We start from the raw sequence: 15,075 nt of genomic DNA on the forward strand, positions 1-15,075 counted from the left end.
AGTCAAATCAAATCAAATAAATTTATTGTCACAAAATAAAATGTTATATTAGGTACTTATAGTAGTACTGGTATCTCGTCAATTACATAAAGCTTTATAATCTTTTCAAAATCTTTCTTATTTTTATGGACATAATTTAGGCTTTCATAAATAAACAGCCCAGGGAAAGGTAATATGGACTGATTTGTAAAATTACAGTAAACTCTAAACTCTAACTCTAAAATGTAAATAGTTTGTTACACTTACTTGAACTGCTAACATTTATTTAATCTGTTCAATCAAATTTCAAAAGGAGCTCTCGAAGAAAGTTATTATAAATATGATTAGCATTGCCACGGGTCAATTTAAATTCTATGTTAAGGATATTTTTTGAGAACTATACTATTGATTGCTTATCAAAAATCCATTTGTTTACAGTTATTAGATTTTCTTTTTCTTTTTATAGAAATAGGCTACTGTTCCACTATTTGCTAAGATAAGATGCCCAAAGTCAAAGTCCATGAAAGATCTCCTGCCTGGGTAGGCCTAAGTTACTTATAATTATAATTTCTTATGCATTTGCTGGTCTAAATAGTAGTCATGCCAAAAAGTTTGGTGTGAGATTGGCACAGTTTTTTTGGGAATGAAGGAGCGTTTGAGCTGAAAAATGTGGAATGTTATATCCAGAGAGGGACAACCGAATGTGGCACACATGTCTTACACAATCTTGAAATAGCATGCTCCTTGATAACAAGTATTGATAAGTAGTAGGTAATAAACCATCAACAAGCACAATTTTTACCAAAGATTTCTCTGTACATAAATATTATGATGGTCTAAAACTACTTTCAGGAACACTCAGCTTCTGCTCAAGCCTCACTGCAAGACACTATAAATAATCAATACACAATATAAATCAATCAATATAAATAATCAGTTCTGCTATGGAAACTATATGCAGAGTAAATGAAAATCCCACTGTAATTCATAACTGTTGTAATGAGACTGAAACTGTTAAGAAATCATCCCTCAGGACTAGGAGGCAACCTAAACTTCCCAGGAAAAAAATTCTAATACTGGCTGACAGCCATGGGAGACACCTTGCACCTAATTTGTCATCTATCTGGCAAAAAAGCAGACATGACATAAACTGCATCTTTAAGCCCAATGCAATTATGAATGAGGTTTTATCTGATGCTAAAATCCTCACAAAATCCTTTACAAAGTCTGACACACTGGTTGTGTTAGGTGGGTCCAATGATGAAGTTAGTCAGGCAGAGAGAAATTACTGTGAAACCATCAGGATATTGCTTGAAAATACAAAGCACACTAACATCATTATATCAGCAATTCCCTACAGGCATCATGTCCCAAGCCTCAACAACAGAATATGGTTCCTTAATACTAATATTGAAAAACTGGTGACCCAACATAAACATGCCTCTTTCCTGGCCATAAATAAACTGCCACGACACCTATACACACAACACGGTTTACACTTCAACAAGCAGGGTAAAAAAAACAATAGCTTTTATGATAAGAGATATTTTTTGTCCAAAACTTCAGCCATCACTCCTAAACCTAACTCAGCATATGTAAGAACAAGGAAGAGTCAAGCATGTCAGCATCTGTTTCAAACTTGCCAGTAGAAGAGAAGCCAGCACATGGAAAGACAGTCACTACTGCAAATTCTAACATCAGTGCCAACAACTTGCACCACCTCCCAACAGAGACCAGTCCTTCACCATTGTTGACTCCTGACCACCGAAAATACAGTGAAGTAGTAAATGGTGCAGTGAAAAAGCAGAGCAATAAGCAAGTGTTAAAATTTCCCCAGTGTAACAATAGCCTAAATGTAAATAGCCATAACAAAAAATAATCTGTAAACCATCAACCTTCCACACCACTTAAAACTCCAAAACCACCTAAAACTCCTTTAAACTCTCTAGTAACACCAACAACCTCACCAAGATGACAGCACCAAACCATTTCCCAGCTCTACCCATAAATAACTGTTTAGTTAGTAAGAGAAATCAAAGCTCATCAAATATTAACAAGAATAATAATGTAAGTCATAAACTTTTTTCTATCTTCCATCATAATGTGTAACACCTACTATCTCGTCTAGATCAACTTAGGTAATGTTATTGTTGATGAGCTAAAACCAGATTTCAAAATAATTTTTTAAATCATTAAAAAAGATATTTAATTGAATCAACATTTTACACCATTCAGGAATTGTTTTTGTAATTGAAAATCACTAAAAAATTAAAACATTTAAATATCTCCATTGATTTGCTCTATGTTTATTTTCTGTTACTTTAATTTTGCATTTGATGTATTAATCAGCTGGACTTATTATTATTTAAAGAAATGAAAATCAATTTGAAGGTCATTAATTGCCATATATATTCTGTTTTGACTACTGTAAAATCCCTAGTTTTAGCAATCTAGATAAGAAAACTTATGTTGACACAATTTCATGTATCAATCTGTACATTTTATAAAATAAAGAATTTGATTGATTGATGAACTTAGAAGTTGTATTTAAAATATAGTCCAAAGGTTCAATCAATCAATCAATTATTTAAGATGGGGACGCCACTATGTGCGTATTTTAACCCAAATATGAGTGAAGGATGAGTGTAGGATGAGTGGCGCGATCTTGTAGTCTTGTTAGTGACTAAGGCCGACATAAGGTCAATTTAATATTTCATATTTGAAATAAAAGAACCATAACATAAATTTAAATATATCTATTTAGAAAGAAATCTATCTATCTAAGATAAATTTCATACAAGTAGTACTAAAAACTTAAGCAGGGTCATAAAGATATATCTTATGATTGTTTAGTGTATACTTTTATATTACAAATTTATTATTATTTTAAAAATCAAATGTCTACGGTTTATACAAAAATATATAACCTATTTTATAAATTATAAAATTCACCTGCTTATAATATTTGCAACAATTTAACCAAATTAATCACAACTGAGTAAGGCTTGGTCTTTTATTACTAATAATGTAAAGAGAACATCTATACTAATTAACACTAATCCTTTAATCTTATAACTAACGAATTCATAGATTTCGTTGTTGATTTAAGAACAATTTTTTCAGGACATGATAAGGGTTATCAAGGGGAAGACAATCCAACTTAATCATGATTTTTATGACTGGTTGGATAGGCAAACTACCGATAGGATGAGAAGAAGGGTATATGATAGGCTTGTCCAAGAATACCAGAGGCCGAACCTTACACAAGAGGAGGCTGAGAGAGCTCATTACCAGGTCTCAAAGTCTTACCCTGTGGTAATGTTAAAAAGAATGGAGCCAAAAAAGGTAATCATAAGTTTTATAATACACTAGCAGAGTATGGTATGCATTCGTTGTACGACGTTGGTGTGTAAGTATAAAATGTTGTTTGCAGTTATACTTGGCTGTGTGTTTACAATGGGAGGGGACATGGTTTAAGAAAATTTGGTTCTTTTAATTTATGGATTGCTATATAGTATAACATAGCACATCTACTATAGCCATAATGTTTTACCACTGCAACTAAACAATAGATAAGGTAAAGTCCTCATTGTATATCACAGCTTTTTGTTGCTAGTTGGGTCAAATTCAAAAAAGTCTAATAATGCTGCACACTGTTGGTAAACCTTATGAATTTGAACGCTATTTATTATCATAGAACCAACTTGTGTAGTTGAAACAGCTGACTAAATTCTTTTATTCCTTTCAAATATGATTATTCATAAGGTTAACATGGACAACTTCAGAGCCACTGGGGTGGAGCCTGAAAGGACTTTTGAGACCGACCCATATCTTTCACGTTTACTTGTCACAAACATACATCTAAACTTTCTCATTTATAATATTAGTAAGATAAGATTTTAGAAATGAATTATTGCTCCTAATTATTATATGTGCATTGATTTATAATTAAATTTAAATTTTTAAATGTTATTGTAGAGTGTCTTTAAAATTGATACTTTTTAAAACTTTAAGCTAAATACTTTTCTGGTTAAAAGATCTACTTGCCACTATTTAAAATGAATATATATATATCAATTTTTACATTTTGAATAATTATATATATGTCAACTCTTATAATTTTTTTTCAAATGTTTCATGTTGATTGAACATAGGGTTTGAAATAAAAAAACACTTTGAGAATCATAAAAATCAAATTATATTCCACATTTCATATTTTAAAAACAAAAGTGTAACAAATTCCTTCAAACAAAAAATCACTATTCTGCTTGATAATTAAATAAAATAACACACAAAACAATTAGTTGAAAATAGTAATGGCCAAAGTGGTTAATTCTGAAATTTAAAAAGAACCCATTTTCAAGTTTTCTTGGACTTTATGTTCTTAAGTTTATGTTTAACCTAACACAATATAAACTGACAGACTCAGTTTATTTTATAATATATCTACCAAAGAAATACTACCTTTTTCAGTAACAACCAAAACTCAGCCAGCCCCAGCCTGTGGAGTAAAACTTTAGGTCAGGACCAAATGTTTGCCACACCACCTGCCTCTATCTGCAAATTATAAATATTTTAGCTACATGTGAGTAAGTTCTTACCAAAATAAAACTATAATTATTTCATTTAATATGGTTCTTTATTATTTGTCAGGTATTAATATTATGGTTCCAAAACATCTTACCACCTCCTACCTATAAGAAGATATTATTAATAAATTTGGTCACTCTATATTAAATATGATTGCAAATAAGAAAAATCCAATTTTTCAAGTCTTACAGTAAAAAGCTACTCAAACAAGCGAGAAGTGTTAAGTATCAACAGTTATTGATTTAAAAAATATTTGATTGTTAATCAGTTTAAAGGTTTGGTTTAATAAACTATTATTGGTAAAACTACTTCAAAACCAATTTCAAAACCTTTTATACAATACATTAATAGTATAAGATGAAAAAAATAAATTTGCCAAATTTTATCAACATATATCCATAAACAAGTAATATACAACTGTTTTCATTTTCTCCTTAAGACTAACATAAAAATTTTAGATCACACTTTTTCTTAATTTTCTCCATGGTGGTTAGGCATACAAGAATGTTTTAATATACTTCATTATTTCTTTTTTAAGCTCTAGAAAATGGTTTAGAAAGAAATAGTATTTTTTTTTGTTTTTAGGTTTAAAAATTATAAAAAACATACTGTATTTACCCCATATAACCCCCCTGTTCCCATGGCCCAATTACACTGGTTCGTGGACTTGTTTGAATAAATGTAGGTCTTCACGTTTGTACCAAATTTAATCATAACCTGATAATTTTTGCTCAAGTTATCCTGCTAAAAGGACATGCAGATCAAAAATTTAAGATAAATTTTCAGAGTTTGGTTTACATATTTAGTTTTAGCTGTATGCAATATATTTACTGACAAATTTTAATAAATTATACTCTAAAAGCTAAACAATTACATGAAAATAGAACAATAAATAATATTTTTTACAAGATCTCCAAATTATTCTCCATACTAAGAGTTACCCATGTTGGAAAACATCTAGACTCGTAGTCTTTAAAACTGTAATATTATGATATGAGTGAGTTAAGCTTAACCCTTATTTGCTTCAAATAATATATGTTTTTAAATGTAAATAGTCATAAATTATAAAAATTTCAATAGAAATTAATGAATGAAATAATGAAAATTATAGTAAAATTTGACAATTAGAATATATTTTCAAACAGTTATCTTTTTTAAGAATACCCAAAATTTTGAAATTGAAAGTATATGTAACAGTCTCAAAGTGTCAAGAGCCAGGAAATTTAAGTTTCTGTGACTTATTCCATATTCATTTCATAGTATTGTATTTAAAAGCATTTGGCTAATTTTAAGTCTTTCAAGCACAAACAAATTTCTATGACCTCTTATTAATAGATAAATATGACCTTTGAAGATTGAAATTGTGTATAATCTGTTTTAAATGATTTAAAGTATAGGAAAATATCCCCTGAACACGACTCATGAACTATTTGAACCTTAATAAAGTAATTCTAACACTGGACTGCAATTTTAGCTACATTTCATGTCTAAATGTCGAGCCTTAAAGTGAACTGATGATTGTTTTCAAATGTTAACCACATATTTGGGTTGGGATGGTTTAATTGAAGGAGAGTACATTTAAAAAAAATAAAGATTTTACCTTTTGAGATCTATTGTAAGGCAAAAACAAAAACTTTTAAGGTTAATTTCGGAGTTTAGTTGAAAAATAGCCTTTCAAACACTAAAAAATGTCCATTAACTGTTATTAATAGATACAAATGTCTTTTAAAGATTGAAATTATGTATAATCTGCTTTAATCTGCTCTTAAATGATTTAAGTACCGTATAGATAAATATCCCTTGAACACTACTCATGAACTATTTTAACTTTAACAAAATGTTTCTAACACTGGACTGCGATTTTAGCTACATTTCATGTCTAAATGTCGGGCCTCAAAGTGAACTGATGATTGTTTTCAATTGTTAACCACAAATTTGGGTTGGGATGGTTTAATTGAAGGAGTGTATATTTAAAAAAATAAAGATTTTACTTTTTGAGATGTATTGAAAGGCAAAAACAAAAACTTTTAGCGTTAATTTAGGAGTTTGGTTGATATCATCTGTAACCAATCCAAAACCCAGAATATTGAATTCTCACTCTCTTCAAGACATTTAGACAGTTCAGTTAAAATTCTAGGCTTTTGCCTTGATAGTAAATTAAAATAGAAATCTCATATCACAAATCTAAGCAAAAAATGCTTGAGAGTGTCATTTCTATTCTGGAAATTAATGCCTCTTGTTGGTATTGAATATATTTTTATACTTTTTTATTCTATTTATATCTTAATGACACTTGGTTTTAAGACTGGCCAAGTGAAACATTGGAATTTTAGACTATTGATAGGCTACTACCTGAATTTTTATATAATAACACCCTTGTGACAGTACATGGGCTATGTATGCAGCTGACAACAGCAAGGAGGGGCCAGAGAATAGCAATCATGACGAGGACAACGGCTAAGATGATCACCTATAACAACATAAAGAGGACTGAATAAATTACTTAGCCAATACAGTATATAGAAAAGGTTAGTGATGGTTATTTTGTTACTTTAATCAATAATTATGATATTATAATTTTACTAGAAACATTAAAATGACATCTATTTATATTTATGAAACAAATTAAACCTTAAAGATGTACAATTTACGAATCAATGCTCTAAGTCAATGTTTATAACATGAAAATTAGTAAAACACATTAACTCTAATACTCCCTCAACACATTTTTTAATTAGTCTAAAATCATTCTTATCAGTTTTAAAACTAATTGTTATAACCTAAGATGGATACAACTTTTACAAATTTTTTACCGAAAGTAAAAAAAAAATTAATAACCCAGAGAACAATAATTATTGTATCTTTTCATTTACAAAGTTAACATTAACTAATGCATATCAATAATTAGTTAATAAAGAATTCCAAAGAATCTTAAAGACCAAAACCTAGACCTTATTATTTAGAGAGGCCTATATAAATTGAGTAAAAACCATAAGGACCCTCACCACAGCAATCTGCCAACTAAGTGAAATTTCATTTGTATTCAATTAATCTATTTAAACATTAGGTATAACAAGTATATAGGTATGCTCCTACAAGGAAACTAATAAAAAAATTTTCAGTAAAATAGTAAAAGCTAAGAATAAAATAGATAAATTTGTAAGTTTGTTAAAAATATATCCATAAAAAGCAAACTAGAGTAAGCATTTTACAATATTCTCAATAAAAATACTATGGGAATTTTAAATTTATAATATTTTAATTTTCTAAACTATCAATAACCATACAAAAAAATTTTTATATAGGTAAATTATTTTTCAAGCTAGAAATTGGGAAATTTTTTGTTTTGAGGGTTAAGTATGAGAAAACCTAACTTTTACCCCATAAGACCCCTTTGTGCTGGTTTGTAAACTCATTTTAGTTTACCCTACCCTACACCTTCAAGCCAAATTTCATCAAAATTAGAGAAAAGTTTTATGTCGGTGGAGTCGTTACTAATACTTTGACTATCCTGATAATAATTAGGCCAATTCATTAATACCGTAGTTTAGATTCCACTATAAACTGTAGGTCCCTTAGTTTCCATTAGCTGTATGGGCTATTAATTAACAGCTGTGTCTAAGAAATATGTTGGACTTATTCACTAACAAGACTAAAAGTATTAAAGTTATTATATATGCATATCTCACTAACTATATAGGCTAGCTACAATCAGAATTTAGGTTGAAATGAAGCTGCTACCAGAACCAAAACTATTTAAGTTTTCACATCTAAAAGACATAACTAACATGATTGTTAATCAAAATTGTAATTGTCATAAATAGGTATTTTAAAATGTATATAAATTGTTTCATGTGGCGCTCCCACGTATAAGCCTATCTGGCCTCCTAATAACTACCAGCAATATACACCATAGGCTAAGTATTTGCCATCTATTTGGTTACCTCCACTTTTGCTAAACTTAGGCAACTGATCTGTTTTGAAGGCAAGTGAACAGGAATTATATCCTACCTTGAGCTCTAAGCTTCTTGTAGGCCTATAGCTACAATTTGGTTTGACGGAATGAAAGCCTCAGTTTTAACAATTTCACTTTAGGACTAGATAGATATTTATATGGCAATTCATTTAGCCAAATAGAATACTTTTCAGAATTTGAATAGTATTTGAAAAGGACTCTCAACTCCCTGCCACTTGTTTAAAATAATTAACATCTCATGATTATAATAACTATCTCGTTATGTACCAATGAGTAGGTCCTAGTAACCAGGAACCGAATAAATTTTTTAGATATCCTTCATTATTTTCTTTTATTTTTATTCAAAGTTAAATGTAGAACTCTAAAATCACACCATATACTCAAATTCATTTACAGGGAATTGAAAAATTGGTTATTTTTTAGAAAATAAAAATAATTCTTTTGGAAGATAATTCTTAGACTTGGATCCTCTTATATACAACATCACCCTTAATTTACTTTTGAGCTTACACCAAAAAGATGTTTAAGACCGATGACTAGCTAGCTACCTTGTAACTTAAAAGTTTTTTAGTGAAATTGTTTACCTATTGTTTAGAATCCTATTTCTGGATATCTCAATCAACTGACTAAAATTTAAAAAATATTTAGGCCTAAGATTAATAGTTGTGTACACTTTGACAATAATGAATAACAGAATAACCAAATAGGTCTAGCCTGTATGTTGCATAGAAAAAGTAAAGATGAAACACAAGTCAAGTGTCTGTCCAAATAGTTTGAAACAATAATATTATTTACAGGGGCGTTGGAAAATAAATGATTTAGCAACTAGGTATTATTTTTATTGCATGAATGGATTTGTGATCCTATTTTATGTATTACTTCTTCTTTTGAGTATCGAGTATTTTTGTACTGTATATACTGTATAAACATATTTAGAGCCAAAGAGAAAAATTCAAAAATCAATAATTATTAAAATGAGCATGCCACCTAAGCGGTGGGGCACACGGAAGATTTCTCAGGTGCCGTTTGATGTCACTAACTGCTGCGTCTGAAGAAACAGACAATTTTATAATTTTCTAATATTAAATTAAACTGTCATAACCTAACCAAACGTGCTGATAATGGATAAATCAAATAAAGGTTTACTAATCTAAAAAATAGTTTTGTTCAAAAAATAAAATTATAAATGCCTAAAATTTAATTTTATAATTTTTAATTGTAAAATTAAACTGTAATAACCTAACCAAACCAACCAAACTTGCTGATATGAAAAAATTGTTGATAAAAAGTTAGAGCTGCCGGCGGGATTTGAACCCGATACTTTAGATTATCAGCCTGCAACGCTATTCACTACACCATGGCTCTGAACCGTATCGTTGCGGTATTGGTGTTCCCTCAAAGTGACGTCAAACAGCATCTGAGAAATCTTCCATGTGCCGTTTCGGCAACCTAAGTGTGTATATGATTAAAAGATGAGTGCAGATTAGAGTGAGATGATCTGTGTAGGTTTTTGTAAACTAATACTTAGGGGCAGTTTACAAGTTTAGGACTACATAATACGTGACCAGACGTTAGTCCTGAACTATACAAGTGATGACCAAAAAATTGGTTGTAATGAGAAAAAAGTATAATGATGTGAAAACCAAGATCTGAGCCAGATGACATAAATCAGCAAATTGACATTTAAAATTAACTTTAAAAGTTGAATTTAGGCCTACTTCTTATATAAAGTTTAAACATCTTTGACCATCAATATTTTTGTTATTGGTGAGAAAAAACTAGAATCACGGAATTTGGTACAGTTGCGATAATTTATTTTGGTTTAATTACCAATTGTTGCGATAAAATATTAATGGATATTACTCCAAAAGTTGAATTTACCTCTCTTATATGAACTTTAAACGTTTTTGACCAGCAATAGTTTTGGTATTGGCAAGTAAAAAACCAGAATCACGGAATTTGATATAGTCTTTCACAATATTTGGTAGCCTATACCTAGTCTTTCAAAATTACTGACATGGTTACTTTTAAAATGGTTCCAGGTGGGTTAAGCCCTGAAAATTATCTCAAAATAATAATTCTATGAAATTCTACATATGTACCAGGTGTTATATCCATCCGTTCAGTAGTATCTGAGTTTATCACTGCCAAATATGTATAGGCATTCTCTTTTATAGGCCTACTTATAGATAAAACTCCTCTACCCTTTAGGAAAACTCCTCTAACTGTCCTTAGAAACTTTTTGAAAAATAATATTCCTCACGGAAATTTCACAATAAGAACACCTTTTATTCAATTGTGTAGTAGAGTCTTATTACAGTCTCAACTAAAGTATATTTTTTTTTTTAAACCCGCCTAGTGTCCATAGTACTAATAGTATTAATGTCCACCCATTTATTGCACAATTGCAGGGTTTTACCAAAATGTATCTTAGAAACTTAAAAACAATGTAAAGTATACTGTTTTATAGCCTATATCATTTTGTTTAGGAAATTATGGGCTTCAATGTAATATATAAAACATTAGAAAAAAATTTTTGTGAGGTTAACATTTCTCAAAAATTATAAAATAAATGAAAAAAAACTTATGTTTGCGCTCAATAAATTTTTATAATTTATAAGTCGACAAATATTTTAAAATAGCCACTTTGTTCTAAATTTTACAAGGATTACAAAAATATAATAATATAAGGAAGTAAATTTGCAAATAAATAAGTTATGGGTGAAAAACAGATTTTGCTCATTTAGTGTTAGGGAAGAATGCATAACTTAGCTAGGAATCTGGCTGATAATTTATATCAATATTACTACCGGTACCTACTTCTTCAGGATCATCAACCAGCACTTTAAAATCACTTACAGTAAATCTTCTTATAGTGCACCACATAATTTTTAACACTAAAACAATGATAAACGTAATAAAACACATAAGTCATCGGTGCAAGGTTAACCAAGTTGTTTTCAAATAGTTACATACGTGAGATGTCTGCTACAATATTTTCAGAACTAAAATGAAAAGCGTCTAGAAACAGACATCAGGAAAAAGCTTAGAATCTGCCAAAAACAACGATATCAATCTCGATTTAAAGTTCAATATGATTCAGTCAGTCCCAGAGCCTTTGCCGTAAACGATGTTTGTGTGTCGTGTAATCGATGCACAACACACCCACCGTGGTGTTATGCATCGATTACACGACACTTAACACTCGGAGGGTTAAACAAATACTATCACTAGAACTAAAACTAAATAATAATATATAATACTTATTTATATTGCCAAATGGCAGTACCTACCCAATTGCACCTTTCTAGGAATTGATTGATGGGCCTTGGGATAGCCTACAGTAGCTAAGTTGTCGGACGACACTTGAAGTTTGTGAGGTGTGGTCAGTGTTGAACTATTAGTAGGTCTAGATGTTCACATGCTTGTAGCTGTTGGTCAGGCTCAGGATAGGACCCCTTTAAACAAATCATAAGTTAGGACTACTTAAAGTAAAATCTAACCTTTTAAAATTCTTGAAAATTGGCACAGCCTTGTATTGGGCCTAGGCCTTGATGAATTTCCCTGAATCTAAAAATTCTAATGTCAGAACCCAGGTGTATCTCAGTCTTTGATGTACTGAAAATATCACTAGGTCCCTAATTCCAGTTAAAAATATTTGAATTGTCAAAAAATATTGCTACTTAATCAAACAAATGCACATAACTTAAATAATAAGTTCAAACAAACAAAACTTATAACTTAAAATACTAAGTTACTCGGTCAACATGGTCCTGACTTGGGTTTAAATTTTAGCGTGACAGTTACCATACGTTTAAGACAAATAACTACCTATTATTTATTATTAAAGTTTCGTGGGCCTACATAATTGACACTGAAATTGAAAGTTCTTTAGTCAATAATCGTGAACATAGGCTACTTAAAATTCAGGAAACTAAACTTTTATCACTTTTCAGACATTCAGAATATTACAACTGTCAGCTGAGTTGTGAATAAAATTTCTCTCTCTTAGCTCATGATTAATTCAAACTGAAATTTCATGTTTAAAATGTTGACTAGTAAATAAAACTACAGGCCCCATGGTTCAAGTAAACTATTTAATGTCACAAATCAAAAGAAGTTAGGCCTATTCTTACTTATCAACAAATTTTAGGTTAGGTTTTCAGGTGTAGGCCTAGGGGTCCCGGCCACTGGTCAAAAGTTTGGGGCTATAAGTATTTAGGGCCTATATAATCCATCATAACAAACATAAGTAACCCTTTACCAAACTATTATGTATATGTGGATTAGTGTCAGAGGTAGCCAGTTCTCAGTTTCTCTCCACTTTTATAAGATGAAAATTCATTTCTAAGGAGTAAAAATAAAATAAAAATTAAGTTAAAATTGCTACAGTGGATAATTTAGTAATTATCTTGATGGTACTTTGGTCTACTTGGTAACTTATCCAATCTATTCTTGGGCTCAGGACTTCCACAGTGGCAGGTGTTGGGTGCCGGTCCTCAGTTGTTTTAACGTAGTCCAAGGGTATAAAATTAGGTAGCCCACGGTGACATTAGGATCATGGTAACCTCTCCGAGGACAGCAGCCAGTTGAATCAACCCATCCAGGACCCTATCAACAAAACCAAGGTCTAACTAATATAACTTCATAAACTTTTGAGATACCCTATTTTACATCCTTTGCCTAATTCCGGCATAGTACAACCCTAATTCCAGCATAGCACAACCATAATTCCGGAATCCGTCAGCCTAATACCGGCACCCTGTATCCTTCAGTTAATAGTGGATGTAACAGCCAATAACAAATAAGATAACTAGTTCATATGTCAACGTGTCGTTAAATGACATAAGTCACCACTGCACTGCCGGTATTTGGGCCACTGCCGGTATTGGGGCTGTTTACCTTACCTAATGGTCACTCGGTTTTCAGAAATGCGCTAAGTTAGAACCTAAAATTAACTTAGGCCTACTCTTTAACTCAGCAATTGGCCAACTAAACCAAATAAATATTTCAGTTATGTCCAAGCCTAGCCCAAAAAAGTAGCTAGAGAAAATATAAAAGATTTAGTCTGAGTGACATATGCCTAGGCCTACTTACAAATACCAGAAACAAAAAAAATCTTTTACAGGAGACAAAGGGGCAAATTTTACTTTAAAAAGGGTATAAGCCACGGGTATAATTTCTTAACTAGGCTATGCTAGTGTCGATTGAAACTATCGATTTGATTAGTAAACTTTCATGCGATTTTTTTGCCATCAGCAAGTTTGGTTGGTTAGGTTAGGTCGTGATAGATTAATTTTATAGTAAATATATTTTAAAATATTGATTACCAGTACTAATCAATATTTCAATTTGATAAATCCAATTGATATTAGCATAGCCCAGTTAAGTAAGAAACTGTACCGGTACCCTAGGCCACAATAATAACACACAATTGAGCAAAATTTGGCCTTAAGCCCAATTAATTTAAGCTAAATTCCAACAAGTTAAAATTTAAAGTTTTATTGTAACCAGGCTAGGTTTAAATTGTTTTCAAAATCTTTCTTAAGAACAGCATACCTAGGCCTGGACTAAATTACTATACAATAGGACTACCTACATAAATGAAAGTTTGTCAGACTTCGACCTTACAATTTGGTATTTGTACCTATCCGAAAATATTTAATGTAACCAAATCCAAATAAACCAAGGTAAATCAAACAGAGAGTAGGCCTAAACCACAATCACGATACTAAACATTATGAAGATTACCTATCACTGATAAAATGCTTTCTTACTTACTTGATTAAACATTGAATAACTTGTTGTTGTCGTCTTGTCTTCGTCGTTGAGGATCAGACAGGTTAGCCAACATAACTGTCTGTAAACATAAGTAACTGTCTCTGCGGTGCGACACACGGGAGGGACTAAGGCTAACATATCTTGTAGGGTTAGCGTTCACCGCTAGAACCGCTAAGTTGAAAAAATTAATAACTTTTTAATTATAAAATATTGTTTTAAAATTATAAAATAAATTTTGAGTTTTTAAAATAAAACTGTCATAACATAACCTAACCAACCAGTGATAATATAAAAACTGTATAAGATAAAAATCTAATTAATGATTACTTATAATTTTTAATTAATTATTAAATTAATTTTAAAATTTAGTATCATAAAATTAAACTGTCATAACCTAACCTAACCAACCAAACTTGCTGATATAAAAATTTTTTGACAAAAAGTTAATGCTACCAGCGGGATTCGAACCCGGAACCTCTTGAACACCAAATCGATACGCTACTATCTATGCCACGAACGCCGCTGAAAACTCATTGTTTCGTTACGGTAATCGTGTTGCCTCAGGCCTCAAGAGTAGACATTAGCCACTAGAGATATGACGTCACTACACTTTTAGCCTTAGTCCCTCCCGTGTGCCCATTCCACTGTCTCTGGATTGGAATGTGTAGTTGTGCCATCTTCTGTCTGAACAGCTGTGCGTGGTAACGGCAACGGCGCAGCAGCATAGCACTTCCAACGTCTTGGGAATG

At 31.0% G+C, this 15,075-nt stretch overlaps 1 long non-coding RNA gene across 3 annotated transcripts; it reads right to left on the reverse strand.

Annotated features, from left to right (window-relative positions):
- Nucleotides 1-4,186: 4,186 nt before the first annotated feature.
- On the reverse strand, nt 4,187-14,388 carry LOC129005270 (uncharacterized). Of its 3 annotated transcripts, XR_008491806.1 has the most exons (5): nt 14,327-14,388; nt 12,978-13,156; nt 11,839-12,003; nt 6,922-7,039; nt 4,187-4,536 (listed from the first exon to the last, which is right to left on the reverse strand). It is a non-coding gene; the product is annotated as an uncharacterized LOC129005270 (long non-coding RNA). The 3 variants fall into 3 exon arrangements; XR_008491804.1 differs by having other exon boundaries at nt 11,839-13,156; XR_008491805.1 differs by lacking the exon at nt 14,327-14,388 and adding an exon at nt 14,145-14,257 and having other exon boundaries at nt 11,839-13,156.
- Nucleotides 14,389-15,075: the final 687 nt, after the last annotated feature.

Source organism: Macrosteles quadrilineatus, unplaced genomic scaffold, assembly GCF_028750875.1.
Source record: "Macrosteles quadrilineatus isolate MER2022 unplaced genomic scaffold, UCM_ALF_1.0 Scaffold_18__1_contigs__length_3160703, whole genome shotgun sequence".
NCBI lineage: Eukaryota > Metazoa > Arthropoda > Insecta > Hemiptera > Cicadellidae > Macrosteles > Macrosteles quadrilineatus.